Below are 18,602 nucleotides of genomic sequence, written 5' to 3'. Positions count from 1 at the left end.
ACACACACACACACACACACATATATATCACAGTTAATCAATTCTTTTCTTAGTTTTATATGTTAGACAGTTTTGTATGCCCTTAGTTTCAATCAAAATTGATGTACTTTATGAGTTTATTGTAAATGAATAAAAGTACATATTTGATTCATATTCCCTTGGTATGTTTCTGTGTATTACCCTTAAACTGGACACTTATTGAGACACGTGTTAGTTTTGAATGTTCACAGCTAGTGGGTCGGTCTGGGGAGACCTATCCTGACAAGGCTGACACTGTGGTGCCACCAAGTCGGTTGGGGTGGCTTGTCTCAGCTACCGGGGTGAGACCCTAGGCACATACAGTATGGGATTAATTGAATCTTTGAACTGGACCAGATTTCCAGTATTGCCCTGGACCTTGGAGATTGATGGGCAAAACTGGAAAGTTACACCCGACCCCTAGACTCGATTATGATACTGCACTAGGTGTCAGATCAGGCTGTCTTTGATGTACCAATCAGTGAGATCCTTAGCGGGGGTCAAAACCTGGGTATGTTGGGACAATCCGAGAATTCATCTGAGTGGGTGATCATAGTGACAGGATCAGCCCCTTTGTCGGACAAAGGTAATGATCGGGGATGCACTCTCACTGTTGGAAACCAAGACTGCCGGCAGCCGATTTCAACCGTTGAAATTTGTTTTGAAAAATATATTTTATATGAGATATAAAAGTATATATATTATGGTTTCTAAAATGTTTGCAAAAGGGTTTTAATTCTCGGGATCCATATAAGTGGAGAGTGCAGCACTGTTCCTTGCAGCCGAGGGAGAGGTCCTCTCTTGTCGGGCAGTGTATGATCATTATGGGCTGAGAGGTTAAGTGTAAGACGATTGAGGATAATACCTGATGGGCTAATCTTGCATCTGCCCACAGTCCCTAGGTGTTACAAGGTGGCTTGGCCCAGGGACCACTTAGGGTAAGTGTTGGGCCCATAGACCCCATTTGATGGGTTTCAGGGGGTGCACTGTCTTTAACAGTGTATTCGACCAGACCTTGTAACAAAGGCTGGGCCGAACCCATGTGGCTGATGTGTAGAACAATGCTTGGGTCCCACGCCATACAAGGAAGCCCAACTGGGCAGCAGTTAGGAAGGTTAAGTGAGCACATAAGCTTAATGGGCCTAAAGCCCATTTCGAACTGGGCTATTAATTTAGTTAATTAAAGGGGCGAATTCTGAGATGGATTAGCAGTTAGGATAGGGTCTTAATCCTATCCACTCAGAGAGTCCATATCTAAATGTGATTCAGATCTAGAAACCTCCTAATAAGATTAGGATAAAGCTAATCTAATCTGCAGATAAGATAAGGGTTTATCCTTATCATTAGAAGAGAAGGCTGATCCAAATATGATTTGGATAAGCACCTCCTAATGGGATTAGGAGCTGATCTTTTCAAGTTAACAAAAGGAAGGAGGGGGCGGCAGCCTTGAGAGAGACGAAGAAACACATCAGATCCTCTTTAGTGCTGAAATCAAGAAGAGAGAATTCTGCACCCTGCGAATACTTGCCGCCTCCCTGCTCTTGCCGCCCTGTTTGCCAGTTCGATCTCCAACTGTGGGAGAAGTCAAGATTGGATCTTGACATCAATTCTTTCAGAAAGGATTGAAAATGAAGTTGTGCTCACGTTCCATTCTGCTGTTTCTTGTGAAGGACAGAGTTCTTGGGGAAGAACACTGCTGATTCTGCTCCATCCTGCACTGCGCCATCTTCAGTGGGAGCAGTCTTTTGATCCTTCCTTGGGCGTGAACACCTTCGTTGGGAGATATTGCTTCTCTGTATCAGGTATCATTCTCTCCCATTCCTTTTGGTTCAGATCTAGTTCAGTTTAAGGTTCAAGATTTATCCTTGAAAATATGATTTTCTAAATAGGGAATGTGATTCCCAGTTGAAGGGAGAGAAAAATTTTTGAAATTCGCCCCTTATTCCGCAATCTTTGGGCGTCCATGTGATGGATCTCTCAACCCTTCAGTGGTATCAAAGCCACAGGTTCAAATTTTGAACCATTCTGTTTTAGATCTGAACCTGCGCAATTAGGGAGAAGGCGTTCTACCCAATTTGCGCAGATTTGGTTTTGGGAAATTTGTTCCCAAAACAGTTGGACAAATAATCTGAAATTAATTTTAAATAAATCTAATTATTATTTAGAATTATTCTTTATAATTTTCTTGATTTATGGGTTGTCCGTACAAGAGGAGATCGAATTCTTGGTTTGCGCAGGGAATCTACGTTTTTGCAGTTCTTGATTTATTTTGGGTCTGTAAATAATTTTTTTTATTTCCTAGACTCAATGTATATGTATTCGATCTTATGTAATTATTAATAGAAATAGGATTTCTATTTATTTTTTTATTTTGGATTGAAGGTGGCGGCGCAGAGAAGGAGATTTCGCAGATAAGAGAAATGCTATCTGCGATTTGCAGTTTGTGAAACTGCATTCTGTGATCTAACCTCTGTTTTGCAGGAAGGATTGTGCGAACAGCCCTGTTTGACTGATTCTTGTTTTTCCTTTTATCAGTATTTAATTTCAGATTATTTTCTTGAATTAAGGATTTAATTAAAAATCAAACACTAGACCCATTCGAACCAAGATTGGTTCAAAACTGTTTGGACCAATTCTAGGGTTTAATCAAGGCTGAAAGTCAACCCTAATTTCCCACTAATGGGCCTAAGGATTGATATTTAATTAAATGGTTAATTCGGCCCAGCCTGTAAAGGCCCAGTTTTAAATAGTTAAAACTGCAAAAGCCCATTTTAAAGGATAAAGCTATATGGGCCGAACTGGGTAACCCTAATTCAGCCCATATACCTAAATAATATTAATGGTTAATATTATGGAATTTTAACGGGCTTCCAACAGGCCTTACAGATAATTAATTGATTGGATCAATTTATCCCTGCATATGATGTATGGATGTGTGATGTGCTGCGTACATGGGCCATAAGTACTTGGCCCATGCTCATTCGACAGTGGCTCTTACGCACACCATGGCTGAATGCACATCATTGCCATGGTGTCCCTTTTGGTCATTGGATGATTTCCCTCAGTGGTGGGCCCCAGACCTCATCAAGAGGTTGCGTGCGGAACCCTAGCCGATTTAAGGCCCACCGAAATCTGGCTTTATGAAAGCCAGTGGGAGCCACTTTGGTTTGACCTAAATCAAACTAGGGCGTAATTTTGTTCCCTCCAGCTAATATGAGTGCGTGTGATAGGGAGATTCATATGATGAACACTCTAAAGGCCTTCCATCATTAGCATGAGGATGGGTCCTTCAGTAATGAGGAAACGCACCAGAAAATGGGCTATCCATTTGCTGTTGGGCTTGTCTGAGTGTTTCATAAGATGATAGGGGCGTCATAGACCGATGTGGGAGGGGCTTCACTAGAAAATGGGAACTCTCTCACGGTACCTTGGCGTTCACGAATATGATGGGTAAGCACTCACTGGACAGAAAGGTTTACCTGAAAACGGCTCAGAACCTTGTCTGACAGAGGCCAAAGGGAAAACTCATATGATGAGTGGATGTGATCCTTCACAGAAAGGTGGTGGGGTTATGCAGCTGAAACAGTTGGCTCCATGCACCCTATGTGATTTCCCACATTTCCAGAGACAACCCGTAGTCTCCGTCACTGAGAGAGGAGGGAAATCTCAGAGACGAATAAATGGAAATGGATCATAGATTAAAATCCATATCTATGAAATGAACATGAATCAAATTAGGTTGTGGACTGATGTTTGCTCTTTTATCAGAAAATGGCAAACGGATCTTTTGCAAAACTGCTTGATGACAACAAGTTGAAGGGCCCAAACTATGCTGATTGATACAGGAACCTTATGATGGTCCTAGCTTCTGAAAAGCTGGACAAAGTGGCAAACAATCCTGCCCTGGAGCGTCCGGGTGATAGGGCTTCTGAGGCCCGAAGGAGAGACTATCAAGAATGGGAGGAGAAAAACTCCCTTGCCCGGTGTTACATCATTGCCTCCTTAGACAACCCGATACAGAGGCAGTTCGATCAGATCGAACTTGCTAAAGACATATTGGATAGTCTCAAGACAATGTATGAAGAGCAGAATCATTCTACTCGACAAAAGGTCTTGAAACAGTTCATGACCGCAAAAATGTCCAATGGTCAACAAGTTCACGACCATTGTCTTCGGATGATGGGATACATCAACGAACTGGAGGCTCTTGGATCCGGGCTGGACCTTGCTACCCAGATAAATGTTATCCTTAACTCTTTGCCTCCTTCCTTTAATCGGTTCATCATGAACTATAACATGAACAAGCTGAATGTCAGCTTACAAGAGCTCAGCAATATGTTGCAAAGAGCTGAGGAACTGATTAGAAAGGATGAGCCTGTAGCCATGCTTGTTGAAGCTGGCAAGACAGGCAAGAGAAAGAGGAAGGCAAAGAAGCCTCAGAAGAAAGCCACTAAGAGCAAGAAGCAGAAGAAAGACAAAGCATCGGATGCCTGTCACTTCTACAAGAAGACTGGCCACTCGAAAAGGAATTGTCCTGCCTACCTGGAATCCAAGAAAGGTAACTTCGAAACTTGTGTTATAGAAACCAATTTGTTGGTAGCTTCTGCTTCCTGGTGTATTGACTCCGGGGCTTCGACTCATGCTTGTAACTCACTGCAGGGGTTCAAGGTAAGCAGAAGGCTGAGTGAAGGAGAAGTCACACTCTTCTTGGGGACTACTGCAACTGTTGCAGCCGCGGCCATAGGAACCGTGTAATTATTTTTTAGAGAATGAATAATTGTACTGAAAGACTGTCTTTATGTACAAAATTTAAGGAGAAATTTAATTTCTATCTCAAAACTGTGTGCAGATGGTTATTCTATCTTCTTTAGTAATACGATTATTGTTAAAAGAAACAACAGATTCATCGCATACGGGGAACTGGAGAACGGTCTCTATGTTCTACATCCTTCTCTAGAAAGGATTGAAAAGGAAGCTGTGATCACGTTCCATCCTACTGTTTCTTGCGAAGGACAGAGTTCTTGGGGAAGAACACTGCTGATTCTGCTCCATCCTGCACTGCGCCATCTTCAGTGGGAGCAGTCTTTGGATCCTTCGTTGGGTGATATTGCTTCTCCGTATCAGGTATCATTCTCTCCCATTCCTTTTGGTTCAGATCTGGTTTAGTTTAAGGTTCAAGATTTATCCTTGAAAATATGATTTTCTAAATAGGGAATGTGATTCCCAGTTGAAGGAAGAGAAAAATTTTTGAAATTCGCCCCTTATTCCGCAATCTTTGGGCGTCCATGTGATGGATCTCTCAACCCTTCATTATATTGCAGTGTATTTTGGACTGCTTGGAAGGAGTTCAATGAATTTTGGCTTAATGCATTCTATTGTTTGGGAGATTAATTGTAATGCCATGCTTATCTGCACTTGAAATTTCTCATGATCAAGCAAATTACAAAAAGAGAATCTTAGTAGTAGGGAGTATAGGGCTTTGATGGATTGATAATTTGAATCCATCATACTTCCAAGATGGAATGCAATTTACCTAGAGGAATCACTTAATCCTATGAGGCAAAGGGCAATAGGGATATTTTAATCCAACATGCCCTGATGATAACAGATAATTTACTTGGAGGGATCATTTGAGTTAACAGAGAAAATGGGGGAGTGACATTAAAAATCTTTGTTGCTCCAATGACCGGACATGATTTACTCAATGGTGTTATTTTAAATCAATAATGATTAGTTTTCCATTCTTGACAACTGATGCCTATGTATTATATTAACACATCATGTTCAAAAATAATGATAAAAGATTTTAAGAAAAAGAAAAATAGTGTAAGTATTGAAAAATTATGTAGGGAAACAAATAATTGACTCTTCCATTCATTCATACAAAGTTTCTCTATTTAGACTTAAACCTTCCCGGTTTGGATCCGCCACCTCATCTAGCACATTGCAAAATTATGTAGGGAAACAAATTATTTTTTTCAATATTTGACTTTCTTTACTCATGGGTGCATTAATAATCATTTCAGGTTGAGTTTTAGGGGGTAAAATGAACAACATTATTCTAATTTCTTCCTGTCCTTTTATGCATTTTTTTCTAGAAAAGAAAATCACTGTGTAGTCATACCCCCTTCTGTTTCTTTTCCATTTACAATTCTTTATGTATAAAGAGAATGTATTTTTGCTAACTACAATGTTTGAAGTAATTTATTGATTTGGAAACAAGTTTACAATGACTCCTATATTTAGTTGTTCCTGTTTTATAGGAATGAGTTACTGCTAAGCGAGACAAAGTACTGAATTAGCACATATTGAAATTTAGGTACTAAAGCGAGACAAAGCCCAAAGTGGAAGACAATAACCTACAAATTTACCCTTTTATAAAAAAGGAAAAATCTATGATGCGAGAAAGATATGGTATGAAAAGAGTTTTAATCAATCAAAACCCACCCATGAATTTTGATAAATAACACATTATTTGCTACCACGTTTATGATTCTAGTTTATTGGTCAGTTATTTTGGGGATATCATATCTTTTTCATATCATAGTTGAACCCTTTGCGTAAAGATTCAAGCAGAAGATTTACATCCATATTCAGATTTATTTACTTGCTGTATATAATTACTGAATTTATCAACACGATTTTTTTTTCATTGTTCATTTTTCATGCCTATTTCCATGATGCGTGCTATTATCAGGATCAGTGGAGACTACACCTCTTACTGGCTGGATTTTTAATCCCTTTTGATTCTTCCCTCAGTTTTCTGTGAATCATATAACTGTTAATTTAGCATTTAGTCTATTGTTTCATAGCCTATTTCAGCCTATCTGATTCCATTTGCTTCGCTATACATTACTGTGAATTTTCTACGATTTATAGAATAATCTCCATTTATTGTGATTAAGATCTGTGTAATTGTGCATTTGAACCCATAGTTTCTACATAAGGTCAGGTGATCATGGTTTGGGTAACCAAATCGTGGGCCTTTTTTTAATCGAACTGGTAGTACCGGTTTTTGGAAAACCGGTAACCAAAACTGAACCGAAACCAGTCGGTTAACTGGTTAATCAGTTCGATTAATCGATGGTTTGGTTTGTTGGTTTTTTGGTTTTTATGACTTTATAGTATTTATTATAAATATATATTTATATATAATACATATTTATTAATTTATAATATATATATATATAATATACATAAATATATAGAAAAACATGTATACCAGTCATTTCGATCAATCGCCCATTTTTTAAATTGGTTAACCGAAACCAAACTGTTACTTTCAATTTTTTAAAAACACCAAACCGACCATTTCAATTAACCGATTATTCGGTTCAGTTTCGGTCAGTTTTTTCAATCGGTTTGATTTTTCAGTTTTTTGCTCACCCCTACATAAGGATACTCAATTATTCTTATAATTAAAATTTCGTCATCTAAATCTGTTAATTGATTTGTGTCTTTCCTCTAATATCCCTTGATATACTTTACCCATTTTTTTATCCTTCATCCCTCTTTTATCTGTTTTCAATTCTCTCTATCACTTTTGATACGGTTGGAAATTTTGTATAGAACAAAACACATAGCAGTAAAGGAAGTTGGGAAGGAGAGTCACAATGCAAAGGAAATGACATCGAGAGATTTCAAAACATTTGGTTGCATCTGATTGAGTGTTGGAGTGCTTCATCCGCGGGTCTCTAATTCCTTGATCTCCTCAATAAACGATTTCATCTTTTTGCCTTGACTTCATCCAGTGGGTAAGATTAAATATTATATATTCGATTCGATACACCTCAGATCATATAACATAAAAAATACCCCTGAATTTTAATATATTTTTAAATAATTTTTTTGTGCGGAGAAAAATTTAAAAATTTCCCAACACCAACAAGAAAAGAATGCCACCCCTGCCACCGGAGATGAATGGAGATGAAGGGATTTTAAACAAGGGGCGGGGGCGGAGAGAGGGTACCCCACCCCAAACCCACTCCCTTACAAAATTATGCTTAAAACGTTGAGTAAAGGCCCAATCAGCAAATAATCCATTCCAAACAAGGTAATACTTCAAATTAGGCCTCATCAGAAATAGCACAAAATGCCACATTTGCAAAAAAACTACTGGGTGATCAATGATGATAATTAAGTGTTGAAGCAAAATGCCAAAGCATGTTTTTAATTAAAAGGAATTTGGAGATTTAGATCTCAATGGAAAAATCGTCCCATAAAAAATAGAGGTCATTTTTCTCCCTAACAAGCATTCGGAATAGGGACGAGGAGTTACTATGAAATGGGGGACACCACCTTGTTGCCATTAATTCCTATGCTTTGTCATTTATAAAAAAAAAAAAAAAAAAAAAAAAAAAAACTAGATATGTAATAGTAAAAAAAAGAATTATTATTAATTGTATATAATAGCAATGCATGAAATTAATCAAAATAAAATACTGTTAAGATAAATTAGGAAAATTAAAATAAGTATTAATAAAACAGTGGCACGCTCTTCTGCTAAAGCCAAGTATCGCGTGATCGCAGCTGCTACTAGTGAACTGTTGTGGTTAAGACAACTCTTCTCTGATCTTGGTCTCTCTCATCCACAATTCATAAAGTTGTATTGTAACAACAAAGCAACACTTCATATAGATCTAATCCAATGTTTCGTGAGTATACCAAACATATTGAAATATATTATGACTTCTTACGAAGTCTAAAACTATTACTACTGCTCATCTTTCCACATCAGCCTATAGTTATTTTCACCAAAGTTGTTCGACGAGATAGATTTACTTCTTTGTTACCAAAATTGGACATTTTTTAATACGCCTCCATTTGCATTATTTAAAGGGATGAACGAGGAAAAATAAAAGTTTTATTTCATCGCATTTGTTTTTCATCATCGCATATCTGCGATGTTGTATGATTTTCCTCATCGCACGTCTCCGCTTTTAGGTGGGCAAAACCTGGTTCATACAATTTGTGCAATTATTTAAAAATACACAAAAAAAAAACACTTTTATATGTGAAGTAAAGAGAGATTTTGGTTTACTGAGAAGAAGAAAAAAAATTATAAAGAAACTTCAAATTGAAGACTCGAAAATAAATATTAATGTAGGCAGAGAACAAACATCAAACAAGATATTGTCAAGACTAAAAAGAAGACAATAATGAAAACATCATGCTTTCTATAAACTGAAACCAACAACCAATAAAATTTCCAATGAAAAAGAAAATTGTTGACTCACAACTAAGAAGAGAATTTTGTGACAGGTTCTATTGCGCAGAGAGTAAATTTCTTTCATTTGAGAATAAAAGGTTATGTTTAATTCTTTTCTTCCTTGTATTTGTATATTCTGAACATCCACACTAACCGGTATAAATCGTCAACTAGTTCTTTCCTTTTCTGCGCTTATAACAGAGAAAAATTCATCAATGAGAACGTCTTACAACTATTTCCAAACTCCCCAATACGTATAAATCAATTAACTTTCAACAACAACTAAGAAAACATTTATACATTGCTATCTACTTCAGAGTGTGATAGAGCCCATGAGTGAACCAAAATAACAGGAGAACAGAGGAGACCCAGGCAATCCACTTGAAACTCGTTGGAAGCACAACTTCCATCGACAGAAAGAAAGCAATCGCAGCAGCAACCACACCTATTTGCCCCATCACTTTTGTTGCAGCCGGAAAGCTATCACTGAATACAAAAATTGCAACAAAAGAAGCGGAGAAGGCAACCCATATGGCTATGGAAATATTATAAAGACACGATGGAACATGAGGTTGAGCTTGGTAATAGAAAATCAAAAGAGATATCGCAGCCGGAAATGAAAATCCAAGAACCACCTTTGCTACGTCTGCATCCCTGTTGTTAGATTGAGAAGAAATTACTGCAGCTCCAACCTCCAGATTGAAATTGTTGGGTGCATTTTGGGAAGTGGGTGGTGTTTGCATTTCGACATCGGAAAAACTGGGAGATGGATGTCTTACCGGAGAGTTCAGAGGCGGTTTGACCAAGGAACAGAGGACGAGAAGTTTAGTAATAGAGCTAGAAATCAGGGCTTGGAAAGATGTTATTGCACCCATTATAATCAAATCAGTAAGGATTTTGAAGAGATCTAAGCAGACTTCTCCTGACCAACCTTTCTACCTCGATTGATCGTAGTTCTATCTTCTATCTCTGGGAAATGAGAAATGGGATTTTTACATTTGGATACTAGTATTTAAAAAACCAACCCATTGACATGAGAAATTGCAATGGGTTTGATTGGCCAATTACATGAAAAATTGCTGGTCAATTACATGAGAAATTGACACTACCCCCAACACCATTTTTCAAAGACTTATTCTGGAAACAGCCGAGGTCACTTGTACTGTACAGGCAAGATGAATCTAAAACGTGAATCGATAATAAATTTATGGGCAGGATGCAAATCTCATTCAATTCAACGATGAGCTCACAACAATATATTAAAGGTCCTTATTTCTTGGGTTAAAATCACGTTATAGGCTCATAGCAAAAGTGGATCGTATCCTGAATGAGATCAATTTTTTTAAGATCAATTTTTTTGAGTGGATCGTATCCTGAATGAGACCAATCTTTCTCTAATTACTTTTCCTGAATTAGATCAATTTTTTTAAGATCCAAAGCATTCTCTTTTTTTTTTTTTTTTTTTGGTAACTTCAATGTATTGAAGGTTTTGATTTCAAGGTTTTAGAGTGGGGTTAAAAACATGTGGTAACAGAGTGAGGTTTTGATTTCAAGATTTCAAGGTTTTAGAGTGGGGTTTTGATTTCAATTAAGGAGTGCCTATTTAAGTCTAATTTAAGCATTATCTTTTAGGTTATGTCTAATTTATCCAACTACAATCCCAGTTGCGTTTTAGTGAGTGGCTAATCTTTTATGCTTTAGGTAAATTTGTATTATTTTTGTATATCTTAATGCTATTTTTATTAATTTTTAAATTGTATTGGTTTGTTATTGTATTCATATTACTTTTAGGTAACTATGAAAAATCTCCTCTTATAACAATTCTATAAGCCACCCCTGTGTTTTGATAATAACAAAAGCCTCCCCTATAGTTTTGAAAAAAAAAATGTTCAAATAACTCCTTTCATTAGATTTTCAATAACAAAAATGTTTAAGATACCAAAATACCTTTAGTGTTGTTAAGACGTTATCTTTATTGTCCAAAAAGTTTCAACTTCACCATCCACTAATATATTTTACCTGACAATAAGGCCCTGTTTGGTTGTATTTTTAAAACTATTTTTTATACTTTTGAAAGTATAAAAGTACAAGAAATACAAAGTAGCTTTTGATACTTCATTCTTTTTGGCGCTTTGTTATATTTTATACTTTCTAAAATGTATGTCCCAACCACATGTGTAATACTTATATATCTCACAACATGAAAACATATATGAATGTCACATAGAAGTATAAGCACGTTAGTGTATTTAATTATTAACATATATGTGTCGTGTGGCATCCATGTATCATTGACTTACCTTCAGATGCCATATGCCATCCTTATATGTTGCTAGTGGCGTTGACATGTCGTTAACCCAACATTCAGATGCCAACATATATGTATGAAAATCTGACATTTCATCTTTTTTCATGTGTATCAGACCTGTATTGGGGGTGTATCGGAGCGCATTGACAAAAAAGATACAGCTAAAAACTAAAAAAAATAATTAAAGAGGGAAAACAAGCTTCTTTTCTCTGAAATAAGCCTTCTTTCACCCAAATGACTCTAAAACTCAAAACTTCATTCCTAGAGTGTTAGATTTGCAAAAGTTTGCAAAAAAAAAGTGTGAATCATTAATTTTTTAAGATTTTGAAAAAATATGACAAAAATAGGTACTTTTTTTTTCTATTTTTTATAGTATCTTGTGATTTCTTTTTCTTTTTCTTAAATGTTTAAATTTATCTCGATCTACATTTCTTACATTCAAAATCACATTTTTTTTGTGTTATCAATAGATTAATGGAAATTTCATAAAGATATTTAGGGAAAATATAAATTAACAAAAAAATTGAAAATATAATTTTTTTCTGCCCATAAAGACTAAATACGTTTTGTATCTATGGATTTATCTATCATATCCATAAAGCAATTGAAATTTCTTCTTTAATTTATTTTATTTTTTATATTTTTAGAATTAAAAATAAATAATAATTAATTATATTTTATCATTCGATCACAATAATTGAATATATTGTAATTATATGGATGATCTATCATATCCACAGACCAATTGAATTTTCTTCTTTAATAATTATTTTTTTATTTTTAGAATTAAAAAATAATTAATTATATTTTATCATTTGATCACAATTATTGAATATATTATAATTCTATGGATGATCTATCATATCGACAAAGCAATTGAAATTTTTTTCTTTAATAACTATTTTTTTAATATATTATATAATGTTTATTTATTTTTTATAATTTTTGGAAATAAATAATAATTAATTATTATTAATTATATTTTCACATAGAAGTAGTACCAATGCATGATTTATGGTTGGATAGGAGAGTTGGGTTCTTTCCATCCCATAAAACATTAAAACTTAAGAATTGTAATTTATAAATTATAGTTAAGCATGGGATTTTTAATGAAATTATAATTAACTACAATATATTTCTTCATAAAACCATTAAAATATATTAACTTAATATATATATATATACACATCATTTAGGTCTTATAATTAGTGTTGTTGATGTATTTTTATGATTTATTAAAATATTTATAGTGTTTTCAAGCATATTTAAAACATGTGGCTACATAGAAAAGTGAGTTAGCTTTTCTATTCTTGTATGTCAACATAAATTCAAGAATAGGATGTTGTTTTTATCTATAATTTACTTTTTTTGGGGAAATTGTCTAAAGCTCACCATAACTTTCCAAAATGTCCAAGGAACCCCATGTCATTAATTTGACATTAAACAAATTAATGGGTGTTAATAAATTACCATTTTACCTTTTGTTATATTTGATCCATTTTTCAATATTTTAGAAATATCCTTATTATTATTCGACCCAAAACCCATTGTTCAACTTCCTTGGAAACAATGCTCTAACAGATGGTGAGTTTTGAAAAACAAAAACCTATTGACATGAGATTTCCTAAATGTTTTGAAAAGTTATGGTAAGTTTAAGAGAAATGCTAAAGTAATGGTGAGTTTTAGACAATTTCCTCTTTAAAAAAAAAATCTCAATTAGTACCCTGTACTTTGGACCTAATGCCACTTTATCCCCCAAACTTTAAAATGCAACAATTCAATATCCAAACTTTCAACACATACCAATCCAGTACCTGTCATTAATCAACCGTTAAGCGGCATAAATACCATACTTTCAAAACATACACAAATACCATCCGAGTATCATCTAATTTTCTTTATCAACCATCCAAATGTCCTCAAAACTAAAACATTGTTCATAATCTTCGCCCTCTAGAAGATGAATCAGATGTATAAGTTTTTGGAATCCATTCCACAAAGTAGGACGAGTTCTTGTTTTGCACATTGATCAATTACTTGTCCACTTCCTTAGTGCTCTGAACATAGCTAAGGCAGTAAGATAGCGGCCATGGCGAGGGTCAGCAGCACACATCATGTGGGGGCAAATCCAACCATAAAGAAGTGGAGACGGGGGAATGGAATTAAGTTCACGATAAGCTTCCCCATATTAGAGTTCAGCTGCCCAAGGAACCTGAGACAACAGGTGACACGACTCATGGTTTTAGATGATCAAATGGTTCAAATTGCAAAAGCCAGTAGTAGCAAGCTTGAGAGTCCTAAAGAAAATATCATACAAAGCTACATTATCAACAATCATACACTCATTTGCGTTTTCTACAAGCTAAGGAATAATAGAAAGGGTTGCATTGTATGGCTCAACCACTGTATCCGAAACCTTTGGGGAGGATAAGACAAAAAAAATGTGAGCATCATCCGATCAGGGTACTCTTCCCTTATCTTTGAAATGAGCAACACCTAGAGAGTGACAAACTTGAAATCCTTGAAGATAGTCACAGTTCTCAATCTCCTTCCTCACGACATCATGAACTGAATCGATAAGCTCTGCAAGCACCTCTCATCTCTCTCTCTCTCCCACCCTCTTTCCCTTTCTCCCGTCTTGTCTTTCTCCAACAGTCTCTCTTCATCATCTAATTTGGGTCACTTAACACTATTTTAGTTTCAAGGTAGAAAACAATAAACAATGTTTTTAAAATGATAATTTTGACATTTTAAAAATTTTAAATCTCACGTCATCACCAACTGGCAGACTATTAATAATAATTACTAAATTGATACGTTTTAAAATTTTAGATACTGTATTATGGCATTTTAAAGTTTGGGGACTAAAGGGGCACTAGGCCCAAAATACAAATATAGAATTTTCCCTTTTTTTTTTGTTAATAATAAAGAGCAATACTAATATCATCCAAACCAAACTTAAACCGTCCCACACAGGTCTCGCCTAATACCGTTCAACAGCCGTAAAGAAAAATCAGAATTCAGAACGTCCTTCAGCCAATTCGGAGGGTGGCCAAAGGATTCATTGTTCGCCAAATGCCCTTTAACAGCAGCACAATGCGCAGCTTGGTTCAAATTCCTTCCCACAGAACAGAATTTAACTTCACAGTCTTTGATCACCTCTAAGATGTCTTTAATCAATAACCCGAGGTCGGGCATCATCTGACGACTAGGGTCCTTGAGATTTCTTACCAAAGCTCGACAATCACTTTCAACCACCAACTTCTTCTCACCTAACCTCTGTGCTAAAAGAATGCCTTGTTTTACCGCAAATGCTTCTGCAAATATGAATGATGAAGCATGACAAGAGCCATATTTTGCTGCCACGAAGCTTCCACGCCAATCCCTAACGATGACGCCAAAAGATGCTAATCCCTCTTTTGTGTAGCCACCATCTGTGTTCACCTTTAACCAGCCATGTTCAGGTGGTCTCCAAAATGAACCTTTCTTATTGTCATCACCATTTTTCTTTTTCACATACCGGTCGGTCATGGCTGCCCAAGAAACGGCATCCCTCTTCGGCATCGGTCGGTCAAATAGCCTTTCAGCAGAGTTAAAGTATCCAAAACTAAGGTACCCGCTGATCAGTGAATTCCACGACGCTGTGTCCTTCTTTGGCATCTCCTTGAACAATCTCTCTGCTTCTTCAATTCTCATAGAGTTGGCGAAACCCGAGAGTATCGAATTCCAAGAGTCAGGGTTACTCTCAGGGGCATGCTCCAAATAAGTCTTCGCCGACTCCAAATTTCCATGTCTGACATGCCCAGAAACCATACACTTCCAGGACACCACATCCTTCACAGGCATTTCTTCGAAGACCTTGGTTGCGGCCTTCATGTTATCTCCACACACACAGTACATGTTCAACAGTGTGGTCAGAACATAAACATCCGACCCAAACCCAGTTCTGAGAATGCATCCGTGAACCTCCTCCCCACCTCTGAGGTCCAATCTCTCCTCGAAGGCACGAAGAACAAAGCGAAAAGTGAAGTTATTGGGGAGGAGATTATCGTCCCGCATTCGAATGTACAGGAAGGTAGCTTCTTCCGCTCTTTTGTTTATTAAGGAACCCCTGATCATGGTATTGTAGAGGAACAGGTTCGGGCTTCGGAATTGATAAAACAGCTCGCGCGCGTAAGCAAAGATTTGAGGTGTAGTAGAAAGAGCAGCGAATTCTACAAGTTCGCTGACTTCATACTGGTTTTGATCTATGGCAGTTTTGATCATGTAGGCATGAATTTGTTTCAGTTCTTTCAAGCTGCTTAATCTCGGAAGCAGAGAGAGCAACTGTGGAGTGGCTCTTTGTTCCATTTTTCAATACAAGAAATGAACAAAATTTTGGGTTCATATTACTGCATTCGTTTGTAGAGCAAATCTAATTGGAATTTAAAACCATCGTAAATCGTTGAATGTTGGGAACAAGAAATGCGAACTATGAAAGAAAACTTTGAAGGAACAAACAAAAAAAAACAAAACAAAAGCGCCGTTGCCGGGGATCGAACCCGGGTCGCCCGCGTGACAGGCGGGAATACTCACCACTATACTACAACGACAATACATGGGTAGTCAGATCCTCAATATAATAATTTGGTTTTTTCTCTCGGTTTCAATATCGAAGTATAACTGCTTACCGGCCACATTTGCAGACTCGAATAAAATACTAAATTCCAATTTCCTTTCTGTTTCTGTGCTTATAAAGAGTAAAACTGTTTTTACCTTTAAATACAGATGCAATGAATGAGAAACAAACAAGAATATGGAAGCTTCCCAGCATAAACAACAGAGTAAAATTCATCAACGAAAAAGTCTTATCACTATTTCCAAATTCCCCAAGGAGGCAAAAAACAATAGAAATTAATTTACAAGTTACAACAACAACTAATAAAGCATTAATAAGTTTATTATCAACTTTTTCAAAGTGTTAAGAGTCCATCGGAGAACCAAAACAGTAGGAGGACACAAGAGACCCATGCAACCCACTTGAAGCTCGTCGGAAGCACAACCTCCATAGACAGAGAGAATGCAATTGCAGCAGCAAAAGCAATCACACCTATTTGCTCCATCATTTTAGTTGCAGCAATCACACCTAGGACTGAATGCAAAAGTTGCAACAAAAAGAAGCAGATAAGGCAACCCATATGCCTACAGAAATTGATGAGGGGTAATTCTGCCTGACCTGTTAGCATGCGGATACGTGGATTAACTTAAAAACAGGACGATGACTTAGCATTTTTTGCCATCTCAACAGGCCATGTTATCTCGGGTATTTCGGGTACCTCATCCAAGACCGAGGTTCAAACAGTTTGTGATGGCTCAACCTGCTGAAGTAACATGCCAATTTCTAGAAACTAGCCAGTTGTCTTCGACCTCTCTAGAATCATGCCACACGTCCACAAGCCTTATCCTTATCTTGCCCAGATCGGACGAACTCGATAAGTCTTATAGGCTCACACAAAGTTCATTTCCGAGTGCAAAACGGATTCCTAATAACGTGGGCCGGGGATCTCAGAGGTGTTTCAACCCCAACGCTACAAGGTATGTGTAACTATTGCTTACTAGCTCTCTTGCTTACAAAATTCTTCAGCTCACAAACTCAATTCACTGACTTAAGCATCAGAGTGCCCACACTGAATAAGTCACCCCAGGTTTTTTTATTGTACTTTCTTGAAGTTCAACTGGCCATCTAAGCAAACTGATGTCCGAACTATCATCCAATTAGGAACAGCTAAATCGTGCACCATCATAAATATTGTAAAGACACCATGGAATTTGAGATTGATGAGTTTGGTAATAGAAAATCAAAAGAGCTATTGCAGCCGGAAATGAAAAACCAAGAACCACCTTTGCTACATCTACACCGTTGTTGTTAGTTTGAGAAGAAACAAGTGCAGATACAGGATTCAAGTTGTTGCATATATTCTGGGAAATGGGTGGTGATTGCATCTCGACATCGTCAGAAAGGCTGAGAGATGGATGTCTTACCGGAGAGTTCAAGGTGGTTTAACAATGGAGAAGAGGAGGAGAAACTTAGTAACAGCTAGAGGAAGAAATCAGGAGACTTTCAAAGATCTTACTACACCCATTATAATCCGGTTAGTGAGGCTCTTGGAGAGGTTTCGGCAGACTTCCCTTCGCCAATTTTAAGTCTTAAGAAAATGGGATTGGCATACTTATTTAATTTATATGTGTGTGCAGACTGGTTGAAATATTTTATAGCACCACATGGATGTGGACTTGCAGAAACTGCCGAGAAGTTTACTGAGTGAGAGGAGGTAAGAACATCATGTTAGGTTTTAATCTTTGTTAAGTGGGGTTACATATTTAGTGAAACAATTGCATTGATGGGCTATCTTGTAAGTGGGCTAAATCAAGTGATTCACTTATGCAAAGCCCGTAAACTTCAATAAAAGAGTATTAAGCGGATACCACATTTTGACCCATATAGGCTTAATGGGATCCTATTAGGTCAAAATATAAAGGCTCCTGGGTTATGGTTTCCAATATGTTAAATCATTTACCCGCCCTCCTTGCTCTACCCCATTAGAGTCAAAGAGCTGAAAAAACCTAAGGAAGAATGAAGATTTAATTGAAAAAAACCACACCAGTCGACAAAAGCATTGATTTATCACTCAATCTGAAAATGTTTCAACTACTACGATGGATGCAGGTATTTAGATTCGAACCTCCTTGATAACTGCAACATGATATACTTTAGGGTGCACTATGGCTTTTTGTTCTTCATGTATTGTATGGTATTGATATGATTTTACAATATTAGGATTGCTTGCTCCCCATTTATTTATTTTACACATCCCGGTTTGATGAGAATGAAACCGATATTCTGAAGATAATAAAACCGGTATCTTCATCTCAATTCTCTCCCTTCCAAACAAAAATTCAAGCATTTTCTTCGTTTCTTGACTCTTTTTTGTCAATGTGGGACCCTTTGGATCCAAGTTCATAAACATTTTGTGTTACTTTGAATGTATTGGTAGCATGGGCTTAATAGAATGAGAGATGTGCATTTAA

General features: G+C 36.6%; 1 non-coding gene across 1 annotated transcript; it reads right to left on the bottom strand.

The window, feature by feature from the left end:
- Positions 1–16,054: 16,054 nt before the first annotated feature.
- On the bottom strand, positions 16,055–16,126 carry TRNAD-GUC (transfer RNA aspartic acid (anticodon GUC)). The gene has a single exon. It is a non-coding gene; the product is annotated as a tRNA-Asp (tRNA).
- Positions 16,127–18,602: the final 2,476 nt, after the last annotated feature.

The sequence above is a fragment of the Nelumbo lutea genome, chromosome 3 (genome assembly GCF_056320005.1).
Source record: "Nelumbo lutea isolate HS-2025 chromosome 3, American lotus-T2T, whole genome shotgun sequence".
In the NCBI taxonomy this organism is placed as follows: Eukaryota; Viridiplantae; Streptophyta; class Magnoliopsida; order Proteales; family Nelumbonaceae; genus Nelumbo; species Nelumbo lutea.
This window is presented reverse-complemented; position numbering and strand designations above follow the sequence as displayed.